This window comes from Rousettus aegyptiacus, unplaced genomic scaffold (assembly GCF_014176215.1).
Source record: "Rousettus aegyptiacus isolate mRouAeg1 unplaced genomic scaffold, mRouAeg1.p scaffold_m13_p_14, whole genome shotgun sequence".
NCBI lineage: Eukaryota > Metazoa > Chordata > Mammalia > Chiroptera > Pteropodidae > Rousettus > Rousettus aegyptiacus.
In genome coordinates, this window is record NW_023416289.1 from 28294581 (window position 1) to 28307943 (window position 13363).

Consider the following 13363-nt stretch of genomic DNA (forward strand, 5'->3'; position numbering starts at 1 on the left):
TTAAGTCCTTCTTTCTCGAGGGGACCTGGTCAGTGCAGCCCAGGGCCCACATCTTCCTAGCCACCCATGTCAGAGAGAACTGGCGATGGTCACAAGCTCCCAACTTAACATCTGGCACCGATGGAGCCCGGGCCACATGACCCCACCTCAGATGCAGGGTGGCTGGGCTGGTGGCTGCCTGGAATTTTCACTTCTGTCCTGAGCTCTGCCTCCTCCCTTCACAATGAAAAAAGGAGGAGGATTCCCCAAACACAGGTAGGGTGCTGAGTGGCCAACGAGCATGACAGGCAATCACTATGTGCGTAGGTGAGTCAGCGGACAGTCAGGGACTGGGCGGGAGATCGTTGAGAGGAGTTTAATAAAAGGAGCCTCTCTACGAAGTGTGTTGGGGAAGTCACAGGATGGCACAGAGCTTGGACTTGGAGGGAGAGGGGCAGGGTTACTAGAAACCCAAGAGTGTGATGTCCACAGACGGCCACCCATCTGGAGCCCTGGACAGCAGGATGCAGTCACCACCCAGTGACCTATCAGGGAGAGCCATGGGGGGATAAACACCCCGCCTTTCTCCTCCCGCCTTCTAAGTAACAGAAAGTCACCGAACTCTCAAAATTGGGAAGAGCTATTGAGTTTTCACTCACTGTCTAGCAGCTTGCTAATGGTTGATATATATTACCTCATTTATTCATTTATTCCCACACTCATCCTGAGACTGACCCTGTTTCTTCAGTTTGTAGCAGATACCTTTGGTGCCCCAACCTCAGCCCTCACCCTGACCCTGCCATGAACCCTGCTGAGCCCCAGAGCCAGCACCTACCTGCCTGTGTGACTTGGGGTCAGTGCCCCAGGCCAGCCAGAGGGCTGATGAGTAAATGACCTACAGAGAAGTCCCCGCCAATGATGATGAAAATGAGCATATAAACACCCCGGCTCCCTCACCAGCACTCTGGATGCCTCTGGGGCATGTGTTTGCCTTTGGTTTCTAGAGTTTTCTCGGCGGGTTTAAGCTCCACTGACCCACAGTGGTAACTGGCTTAACAACATCCCTGCACTGGTCCCACCTCCTCGCTCCCTGAGTGTGTTTCCCATAACCAAATAAACACCTCGTCCAAATCCTCATTGCAGCGTCTGCTTCCAGGAGAACCAGACAAAGAGGAAGAAGCCCAGAGAGCTTACATGACTCACGCCAGGTCACACAGCCTCACTCGGGTTGAGCAGCCAAAGCCCAGCTGCCTCATCTTTTCTCCCCTGGACCTCCCTGAAGCTGCAGGTCTTAGAAATGGTAGCACTCTCAAGTTCAGAGACTCCCCCAGGTTGTTGGGTATGTGCCTAGCGAATGTCAGGGTCCTGTCTCATGTGCTCCAGGAAAGGGACAGACTTTGCTCTGCCAATGAATGCTCCAGAAGAAGCCTGGCATTGCCTTCTGGCTGGTAGCCAGCAGCGTTCCTCCTCGGGCACTCAGAACGCAGGGCCTTCTGTTCCCATCTACAAAGCGGATCTGTGAGGAGGGTCCGCTCAGCATCAGGGGAAGTGAGCTCGAGTGCAAAAAGCAGCAACTCTGGCCAGGGTCCATGCCTGGCACCCTGCATTCGGTGCCGTGTGCCATCCTCGGCCCTGTGAGTGACAGGTATAAGACTCCCCTCTACTCGCCTTCCTAACTATGGTTCTGAGCATGTCATTCCCCAGTCCAAATCCCTGCCCGGTTCCCAGTATAATAGCTTAGGCCCTTAACCTGAACTCCAACCCCCTACGAGTCCTGGGCTCCAAACCCTACACCCCTCCTGCCTCATCCTCCACCATGTTTCCTCATGTGGCCCTCAGTCCCAGGGCAGGAGAAAAAGGGGGAGCCTGAGAAGGGGTCACAGTATAACTGTGAGCTGACGTACACACACCACGAGCTCAGGGCCAGGCATGGGATCAGTGCCTCACCAATCTATTGATTGTCTTAGTAAGGGGGAAACTGAGACACAGAGAGAGGCTGTATGGACCTTGCCTGGGGTTACGGGGCTAACAACGAGCTAAGCCTGAACTTCATAATCGTTATGTGAGTCTGTACAGGCTATTTCGCTTGAGTGTTCAGAGAGCACTGGTCAAGCAGTCTGGCTGGATGGAACAGCAAGGGTGACTCAAGACATTGGCAAGAGATGAGAACGGGGCTGAACGGGTGGTCTCGGAGGGCTTCCAGGAGAAGGCGGCGTTTAAGCTTGGCTGGGCAGGCAGAGAAAGGTTAAAATAGGGAAGAATCCCGGAGCAGCAAGGATAGCATGTCACAATGACACAACATAAGCACAGGTGGGAGGAGGACCAGTGACTCGGCCATTTGGCTGGAAATGCCATGTGCTCAGCTCGGTTCTGGGAGACTAGCCTCGTGAGGGGAACTCCTGAAAAGAAGGGAAGGGTAATTTTCCAAGCTGTCTGACGGCGAGGCACAAGGAGCTGTTCATTGGGGGAGCCCATCTGAGCGCCCATTTTCTGTCGCAAGTTCCTGGGGCATTTTGAGTAGAGTGTGAAATTGCATTTACACAGCGAGGTGGGAACCTTTCTGAGCAGCCATTTATCCTCCAAAATAGGTTCTCAAGGCTCGTGGAGGCTGAGCCCATGAATACTATTTCACACAGCCTGGGGCTTCTTCCTTAGCCCCCATGCTCTCCGGTTGGTTTCCCTTCTATTTTTGCACCCCTGACCGTCTGGGTGCACATTCACCAAGTAGATGCATGTATTTAACTTGGCAGTGGGCTGTTGGAAGGGGCTGGGAAGCCCTCAAGATATTTGGAACTGTCGAGGAGATGGTCATTGGCTTATAACAAATTTGCATTCCTATACATCAGTTCCTCAGGGTCTGGGCTTGAAAAGGACGTTTATTCATCAACCTGGGTGGAATTTGGTTCCTGGGGTTGCTGGCTTCCATTTCTCTCCCCTGCCCATGTAATCGGTCATATAAATAGCAACTGATGTGTCAGGAACAATGGAGTCATGTAGAATGTTTGTAGGATTCTGGCACATCCGGAGCTCAGTGGGCAGTGGGGCTGGATGGGGTTTGTACACTAGGAGATTTGTAGTCTTGTTGTTATGGACTAAATTGTGTTTTCCCCCCTTCACCCACCGAATTTATATGAAGCCCTTAGTCCTACTTGGATGGTGTTTGAAGGTGGGGCCTTTGAGAAGTGATTAGGTTTAGATGAGTTCATGAAGGGACGGCCCTCACGATGGGATTAGTGGCTTTAAAAGAAGAGGAAGAAAGAGAGAGAGAGAGATCACAATCTCTCTACCATGTGAGGACGCAGGGGAAGGTGGTTGTCTACAAGCCAGGAAGAGGACCCTCACCAGGAACCAACCCTGCTGGCATCTCGAACTTGGACTTCCAGCCTCCAGAACTGTGGGAAATAATTGTTGTTTAAGCTGCCCAGGCTATGATGTTTTGTTATGGCAGCCCGAGCTGATAATACACCCATGGAGGGTAACACTAAGGGAGTTAGGAGGTTTCTTAGCTGGCAGTAAGCTGCTATGGAAACCAGGCAGATGAGAAATGTTCACCAGGAGAATTGGATGGGGGGAGGTGAAGAGGAAGCAGGGCTCATCCCTTTTTCCTGTTAGTGATAGACGCCTTTCCCAAAGTTTCAGTGGGACACATGGCCACCAAGCTAGAGACTTTACTTCCCTGTCTCCCCTTCAGGTGAGTGTGGTCATGTGACTGTATTCTCACCAAGGAAGTGTGCCATTCCATATCACTTCCTTGTAAGGTACTGCCTGCCCTCCACTCCGCTTTCCCTGCCTGGACATGGTGCTGGTGGGTCAGCTTCCATTGTGTGGACAAGAACATCACCTGAAGACATGACAGCAGGAGGATGACTGAAGGAAACTAGATCCCTGTGTGACCCTGTGGAGCACAGCTAGCCACCCTCACCACCCACTACTCAGAGAGAAACAGGCCTCCACTTGTGCGAGCCACTGTCCTGCAGGGTCTCTTTGTTGCAGCAGCTGACCTTGAATCTGACTAATTCATGGGCTCTATTAGAAATTGACTCCTTGGGGAATTATCTTTCTCCTTAGATTTTTACCTCGGGAGGAAGTTTGCTGTGCAGTCAATGGCTTGATATAATGGCAGGCAAGATAAGCTTTATTCAGAGCTGAGGCCCGTAGGCTCATGCTTGTAACAACCGCAAGTCCACTAGACATGCTTGCTCCTTAGAGGAGCATGGGATGGTTTGGCGTGTTCATGGCACAGGGACAGAAGGGGGCCCCAGGGAGATACTTGAAAGTGGATTCTGACAGCCACAGTGGTACACAGTGACCTGGAGTCAATCAGCATTGGGTTCAGATTTTGGTTTCACCTCTTAACTAACAATAGTATTTATTGGTGCTGCATGCGATCTTTCCAGTTCTTCCTTCTGAGCTTCTAAGCACATGGCAGATTGCATTTCCCGGACCACAAAACTAGTTCTGGCTTATGAGTCATGAATGCAAAACTTCTAGACGAGGCTGATGCATTTCTGGCATGAGACCCCCGAGAGTTCCCTTTCTCTTTCTGTCAACTACGGCAGCTGCTTCATCTGCCTGGGTTTCTGAGTGATCTCAGTGGCCCAACAATCCACAATGAGCATATAGCATGAGCATAATCAAACCTTTGTCCTTTGAAGCTACCAAACTTTGGGATTTGTTTGTTCTGCAGCAGAACCTCAACTACCCTGACTGATGCACAAGCTATATGACCTTAAATGAGTTACTAATCTTCTCTGAGCCTCAGTTTCTTCACCTTCAGTATCATGGGGACATGAAGATGATATTTCTTCACTTGGGATTGAGAAATCAAAAGAAAATTATATCTATTGAGTACTTAGCAGAGCCCCCAACATTTGACTGCCTCTCAGTCAATCATTCTGATTCCTGCCCATGGATTCTGATTGATCTGTACTCTGGCACCCATGGGCTTTCACTTTTCCACCTTTCTTTTTCTTCTTTGACTTCATTCCCGGACTGCTCAATTTGGCTGAGGCTCTTGGGGTTTGACGTGCGCTGTTTGACACCCAGGTGACGCGTTACAAACTCCAGGAACCTCTGTCAGGAAGGCAAGACAGCAATGCTAGTCAGTTTCTTAGGGTGCAAGGTTTTGTCATTCTCTCGGTCCATCCTTTTCATTAGCTGAACTTTTATAGTTTGAAAGGAAGACAGCAAATTGTACACATTTCTAAGAATTCTTAGTGTGAGCGCCATGGTGTCCAGGCCTCATTAAGTGTGTACCTAAGTCCCAGTCTGGGAAACAGAGCTGGGCATGCTCTTTCAGAGCAGATCTAGGGTTTGCTCCTGGGCAATGTGCATCGTGGTGTGTCAAAGGATGCAGATCCCGGGTCCCAGCCTTGGCTCTACCACTCATGACCTGGCCCGTTACCCTTTCTAAGTCTTGGTTTTTCCCTCTGCAAAATGGGATAATAAGAGTGTCCACTTCAGAGGCTTGCTACTGGGCTAAAACAGTTAATCTACACAAAGTGTTTAAGAACCATGACTGGCATAAGGCAAAAGCGCAGAAAAATTCTAGCTGCTATTTTATTAATATTATTATTCCCAGTTTGGATCCAGACTGACCTGTCTCTCCCCCTGCCTGCCTTCTCCCAAAGGTCCTTTCCTGTCCATCCAATTTTCTCAGCCCTAGTTTCTGACATACTGATAAGTTGAGATCCCCTGTGTTGCAAGAATTTGCTAGGAAGTGCTACAATTACTTAAATATGAAAATTATTCATTTCTTGTTTTATAAATTAGACATGATTCATAAACCAGGGTTTTACAAAATTGTATACATTTTATAAATTATACCTGAGTTATATTAGAACCTGATTAATGGTTCTCCCTCTCATAGCATCACTCTAATTATACATTCTAATTTCCTTTCTTCTCAGAGGTACAGACCTTTCTAAAAATAATAATAATAATATACAAATAAAACAAATCAAGTGATGAAAAAATAGAAAAAACGAATGAGGAAAAATAAGAAAGTGAGTAAAATAAAGAAATCACCAGCAACACCCCAACCAATGGGGAAGCACTGCTCACCTGTTGACGTCTATCCTTCCACATAGACATGTTTGTAAGACATGATCTCTTTTGACCCTTATGCCATTTTGAGATTCATTTTTCTCATTTCCAGGTAAGACTCTGGGGCTCAGAATGTTTCAAAGGCTTTTTCAACCAACACACGGGAAATAGTGGGGGTACGATCACCCAGACACTTTAGGGTGTCCCTGGAGGTTCCGTGGCAGTGTTCTACAGGGACGGGCGGTGGGACGAGAGGACGGGGAGGGGCTGAGAGAGGAGGTAGTCTCAGTGGGAGGTCTGGAGCGTGAGCTGCATCACAGAGTTGGTTCCACCTTGAGTCTGTCATTGGCCAAGTTCAGAGAACTATTAGCAGCCAATGCTCGTGGCCTCTGAGGCCAGGGCAGCAGTCCAGGCAGAGAGTCAAGAGGCAAAGAAACAAACATCGAGATAATACAGACTGTGACAGCTGCCCCGAAAGAGATGAGATTTACAGAGCAGCCACATGCATACTGGCTGAAGTGTGGGCTGGGTCCCACAGGGGACACTAGGTAGCAATCACAGTACTGAATTCAATTACATGCATTTCCTTCTCCGAGATAATACTTCCTTCAACCCTTCCAACATAGGGCAGTAGTTATCAGGTAGTGTGATCTACTTATTCATTCCATAAATAAATGAATACCTGAAGCACCTCAGCACAATCCCTCTCATCCAACACACATCGCACGTCATCTCAATTCAGCTGAGAGAAGAGAAACATATACCTTGTAAGTCCCTAAATTCTCAAGAAAAACAGACCAGGCAGAAGAGATGCCCGGGAACTATGCCATCCCACCCAAACCCAGCCATAAAGGGAAATCTTTATGGCATTTTTTGCTAAGTGGAAAAAAAAAGGTGAGGGGCATCATTCAATAACAGAATACCTATTGTTGTAAACTAGTAGAGGGACATAGAAATACAGAGAAATTGTAGAAAAGAATCATAAAAAGAGAGGATCGATAGGCAATGGATAAACAAAATGCGGTACATCTAGACAAAGCAATTCAACTCAGCAATTTTGAAAAACAAACACACGAGAAACAATTATTGGTGTCTGCAACAATACAGATGGATCTCTAAAACATTATGCCGAATGAAAGAAACCAGGCTCAGAAGGATGCGTGCTGTTTGGTTTTATTTAGGTTAAGTTCTAGAACAGGCAGAACTGATGACTAGTGATAGAGAGCAGATTAGTGGTTGCTTGGGGCCAGGGATGAGGGCTGCAAGTTGACTGAGAAGCAGCCCCGGGAAGCTCTGAGATGATGGAAGCGTCTTACATCTCAGTCATGGTGGTGGTTACACAGCTGTACACAATAGTCAAACTGCACTCTTAATGCAGGAGCATTTTACTGGGCATAAACTGTTTTTTCAATAAAGCTGAAGGAAATCATGAACATGGATAGGTTATCTTTGGTGGTAGGATTGTAGGAGCCATTTGCTCTTATTTTCTTTGTGTAAGTTACTGCTTGTTTCAAAGTTTTCCGCTATTCTAAATATGCCCGCCAGACTGTCATCTACCTGAGGATAATGTGATGGTTTAAAAATATTTCTGTGAATTCTTTAAAAGTCCTTTTTTAAAGAGATGGTAGTCAATTCATCTCCCCCTGAGTATAGATTTGCTTCTAACAAACAGAATAAATGGAAATGACTCTGTGACTTTGGAGATTTGGCTTCTACCTGTGTCTCCCTCAGATCATTCACTCTGGGGGAAGCCAGCTGCCATGCAGTAAGGGGGTAGCCTATGGACTGGCCCTTGCAGTGAGGAACTGAGGCCTCCCACCAACAGCCATCTGAGGGAGACATCCTAAAAGTAGATCCTGCAGCCCCAGTTGAGCCATTAGATGAGATGGCAGCCCATGCCGATGATCCAACTGTGTCCTCATGAAACACCCTGAGCTCCAGAACTACCAAGCTAAACTTTTCCTGAGTTTCTGACCCTTAGAAACTATGAGACAATAAACATTCGTTGTTTTAAGCCACTGTGTTTGAGGTAATTTCTTATACAATAACAGATAACTAATACAGATAAAAATACTATTTTCCTCACTGCTGGCCTGTCAGCAACCAGAATAGTGCTTGGCACAGAGTAGGCACTCAATTATTATTTGTTGAATGAATGAATGAATGAATGAATGAATACATGAATTAAACAATATTAAAAATAAGCACAATTGTATGATACCCTTAAGGAAAGTAAGATACTATTTGTTGTGGGCCTATTATGTGGTAGACGTTTACCCACATTGTTCATTAATCCTCACCAACAACATCCTGAGGTTACTAACTATTGTCAGACCTAATTTAAAACTGGAACCTATAGTCTACCTGTGCACACAGCAGCGCCTCTCCCAGGTTGTGGACAGGGCGTCAGGCATGGACCTAGAACATGTTTTCTGTACCGCAGAAGTATCACTGATGTTTGCTAAATAGAGTTTAAAGAGGAGAAAAAATGATAGAGGGAAGAAGTGAAACACAAATATGAAAAGTCACCTCCACAGAAGAGGGCACCAAGGCTCAGAGAGATTACATGACTCAGGCACAAACAACAGGCTGCTCCTGACCAACTAGACCAAGCTTGAGAAACGGAAGATAAGCAACTCTCGACAGGACTTTCCCTAGTTGTAATTGTTATTTTACTTCAGTTTTTAACTGGTTGCACAGTAATACTTGATTTTTGTTTGAAGAGACTGGAAACTACAGAGGAACCAAAATTTTTCACATAATTCACCTTTTCCCTTATCCAAGAAGAAAACATTCTTCTGATCATATGTAACACATAACATTCTGATGCAATGAAAATGGGAATCGTATGATACCTATTATACAGCAAGGTTACTAAGCTTGGCACTACTGTCATTTGGACTGGATAATAATTGTCATGAGGGGCCATCCTGGGCACGGTAGGATCCCCAGTGGTATCGCTCTGCTTCACAAATGCCAGTAGCACATCCAAGTTATAACATTAAAAATTGTCTCCATTATTGTCAAATATCCTTGGGTATTTCACTCCGGTTAAGAACTACTTCTATATATAGTAACTTGTTTCACTTAATAATTTGCAACAAACATTTTTTCAGGCCATCAAGCGTGCTTCTAAAATAGGGTTTTTCAATAGATGGTTAGGTTGCATCTAATTAATGGGCCATGTTTATTAACTAACTCTCGCTGAGCGTTCATGCAGTTTCCAGTTTTGCTCAGTTTGTTTTCAAAGCCGAAGCATCACTTTGAGTCTTCACCTCCGCTGTGGAGTAGCAACCTCAGTGCCGCATTTGGCCCAAAAAAATATTTTCTCTCTTTGTGCTGTAGAAAGTGCCCCGGGAAGTCTGGGTGAACTGCGGCTTCTGTAAGGAACTCTCGGGCAGGAGGAACTGCTTTCAAAGACTTGGCAAGCATGACCTTCACCTTGCTGTGGATTTCCTGTGACGAGCTGGGGCCCTGAGATGCTAAACAATAGACCCTGCTCATAAGCCTCAGTGGCGTGACCTCTTCCCTCGCTGCTGGAAATCACTACAAAAAAGCTCAACTCGGCTTTCTCAACCAAATTGTTCAGAACTAATTTAAAACTTCTGATTAAGCCAGTGTGTTAAAGTGGCAGCTTCAGGTTGTTCTTATTTCTTCTAAATAATTACAGGGCAACTGGTCAACCTGGCTGGTATATTGGATGAAATGCGTCAAATGGGGCTCCCTGGGGGTAGACTGGGAGTGAGACAACCTGAGTTTCTGGTCCTACTGTGTGAACTTAGGACACTCACAGAATCTGTGTGGGCCTCAGTCTCCTCATCTATAAAACAGAAATGAGAACACCTCTTTTACCTGACTCACAGAGTATTGGGAGGGTTAAATGTGTTGCTATATCTGAAGATACTTTGAAAATTGTCACATGTTATAGAAATGTAAACAGCTGCTAGGATTAGCGTGTTGGTTGAGGAGGAGGTTTTATCAAGTAGTAAGCTCTATCCTCAATTAGATGCTGTTTCATTTGGGATTAAGGGAGGGAAAGAGAAGTTACTCTAAAAGTCAGATAGTGACAGGTGTTGGTGAGGATGCAGAGAAACTGGAACCCTCATATACTGCTGATGGGAACATACAATGAAGAACCTGCTGGAAAACCATCTGGCATTTCCTGAAACAATTAAATGTAAAGTCACCATATGACTCAGCAATTCCACTTGTTCCGCCCTTAAGCATATGCCCAAGAGAATTGAAAACATGCCTACACACAAATTTGTACACAAATAATCACAGTAGCAATATTCGTAATAGTCAAAAGTGGAAACAACTCAAATGTTCATCAACTGAGAAATGGATAAACAAAATGTGGTATATCCTTACAACGAAATATTATGCATCCATAAAAAATAATGCAGCCCTGACACATGCTCCCACATGGATGATCCTTGAAAACATGCTGATCGAAAGAAGCCGGACACAAGACGTCACATATGATATGATTTCATTTATATGGAATGTCTAGAATAGGCAAATTGATAGAGATAGAAAATAGATTGGTGGCCAGTGGGACAGGGAAATAAGGAAATGACAGCTAACGGGTTCGGATTTCTTTCTGAGGTGATAAAAGGTTCTCAATTGACTGTGGCGGTATTTGCACACATCTATAAAAAGAAGCAGTGCTGAGGAAGCTCTTGGATGACACAAAATAACAGTATTTTTGTTTTTTACTTTTAGGTTAAATGGTGATGACAATAGCACATGCTTTTGTGTGCGGTTCACCTTGGTATATTCCGTGTTCCTAGTGGAGTGGGTAACACACAGTAGATGCTCAAAAAATAAACACTGTCAAATGAGAGAGTGAACAAGTAGATGAATACACAAACGGAGTTCTGTCATATGTGGCTGATTTAATAATAGGGCACATACATTAATAATAGAACACTAACATTTTCAACCCCTCTCTTCACTAAATGTGATTTCCTTTAGAAACTTTATTTTGCTTATTTTCATCTCACTAATTTACTTGAAAGTCAATAATAAAAAATAATATTTACTTACATTTTTACATATTTTATTTATTCATTCATTCATAAAGCATTTGCTACATGTTAGAACATTTCACCTATACCAACACATTTAACCCACACACAGTAACCTCTTCAGGTAGGTCCTATTATTATTTCCGTTTTTTAAATGAAGAAACAGAATTTGCTCTAGAGATATAATTGCATGAGTCCGTAATGGCACACATACAAAGTTATTCATCAAAGTACTGTTTTAGTAGTAAAAGATTGAAAAATAAATGTCCAACAAGTGAGTACTATTTAAATAAGCTATGGTACGTTCTTTGAATGGCATATAATTTAGCCGTTAAGAAAGAATGAGGCAGGTATTTATATTTTGCTATAAAAGTCACTCCAAGACATATTAAGTGGAAAAAAAAAAAAGCAAGACAGACAACAGCATATATTGTATGCTCGTATGTATTTTCTGATATGTGTTTTGATCATATCTGGAAGGATACTCAGAAAAACAGTAACAGTGGATGCCTCCTAGAAAAGGAGCCTAGAGGCTGGGTGTATCAGTCAGGAGATGCTAGGGCATGCTGCAGTAACAAAAACATCCCCAAATCTGAGTGGCTTAAATAACAGAGGTTTAATTTTCATCCATAGAAGGTCATCATGGCACAGTAGGGGTTCTCCGCTCATAGATCACTCAAGGATTGAGGCCAATGGAGCATCCCTCCTCTCAAATATTGCTGGTCACCAGACCAAAGTGAGATCTGAAGGTCTTGATCTAACAATTATAGTCATCCGTCACTCTGCTCATATGTCCTTGGTCAGTACTTGGCCCATGATCTCCACAGCCACAGAGGGGCCAGGAAATACAAATCTATGGGTGTTGAGCAGCATTAATGACTACCACCCTGGGAACAAACATTGGAGGAAGAATTGCTTTTCTCTATAAAGCCTTCTATACATTTAAATATTTTGTCATGGCATATATTGCCTATACACACACTGAAATGCTTAAGAAGTGCCTCTAAGAGAGTTTAGTACCATGCAAGGTAAGCATAAGTTCTAGGCAACTTGTAGAGACCACAAATGCCACTGGGCGAGAGGAGGGAGAGGTCACTGGAGGCTGGAGGGGTCAGGGAAAGCGCAGGTTAGTTGACTTTCAACGTGCATGTAAGGAGCATCTACTGGGCATGAGGAGTTGTGCTCTGCAGTGGAAATGCAGTTAAATAAGACCTGGTCCTTCCCTGAGGAGTCACAGTCAACCACAGGGAAATGAGCTTGACTGGAAGCTGGGACCACTTGAGGTCAAATCCCATCTCTCCCTGAGTAACCTCATTTGCCTCACCTGTAAAATGGGCCTCCAGTGCCTGCCACAGAAGATTACAGAGAGGATTTGCTACACCAGGGTGGCCAGGGGTCTGAATAAATGTGGATTAAATTGGAATCTGTTGGTCCCTGAGACACCTCATGTGTGGAAATATGGTGCATATCTCTACTTTTCTTTGAGATGTTCACAAGGTGACAAAAAGATGCAACCTGGGAGACTGCAATCTTCTCATTTTTGTTTCTTCATATTCTCCTTTATGCTAATGGATGAACTCTTCGGGGTTAATCAGGCTACTTTTCATTCTGTTAAATCACATCATCTTTTATCTCCTCACTCAACACATCCACACAAACCATATTAGAAGTTATTTGTGGAGAATAATCTGCTTCGTATCTTATCAATTCTTTGAAAAGCGTAATGCTGTTCAAATGGGAGCATTTTAGGGCTGTAAAGGGGGAGGGGGAAAAGAATGTCAGAATCCTGGTATAATCAAGATTTGGATTAGCAAGCAATTTCCTGAGTTCCCCGACTTCATAGATAGGTCAGAGAGGTCCGTTCTGAATGGAACCCATTAATCTCCCTGTTGTTAGCAAGGAAACGTTGGAAAGTGCAGGTGTTAACAGTCTCGGTGTTATTTTTGGGAGAATATGAATTGAACACTCGCAGGAAGTGTACTATTCCCTTGCCAGCATCCTGGAGTATTATTTTAGGCAGCAGAACTGAGGCTTGTGAGCAGAAGCCGGCTTTCAACACACCTTTAAGGCAAGAAGGGTACTTCACAGGCAAGAATATGGCTGCAAAGATTGGGGAATTAAAATAATCAATGTATTCTGTAATGATGCTCAAAAAGACCACCCATCATCCTCCCCAGGAAAGCAATGCCAATGTCCTCAACCCTGAGATCCATCTGACTTGGCGAAATGCATGGACTGATTTTGGTTCTGTGGAATATATGGACTAATCTGAATAACACCAGCCAAAACACACACACACACACACACAC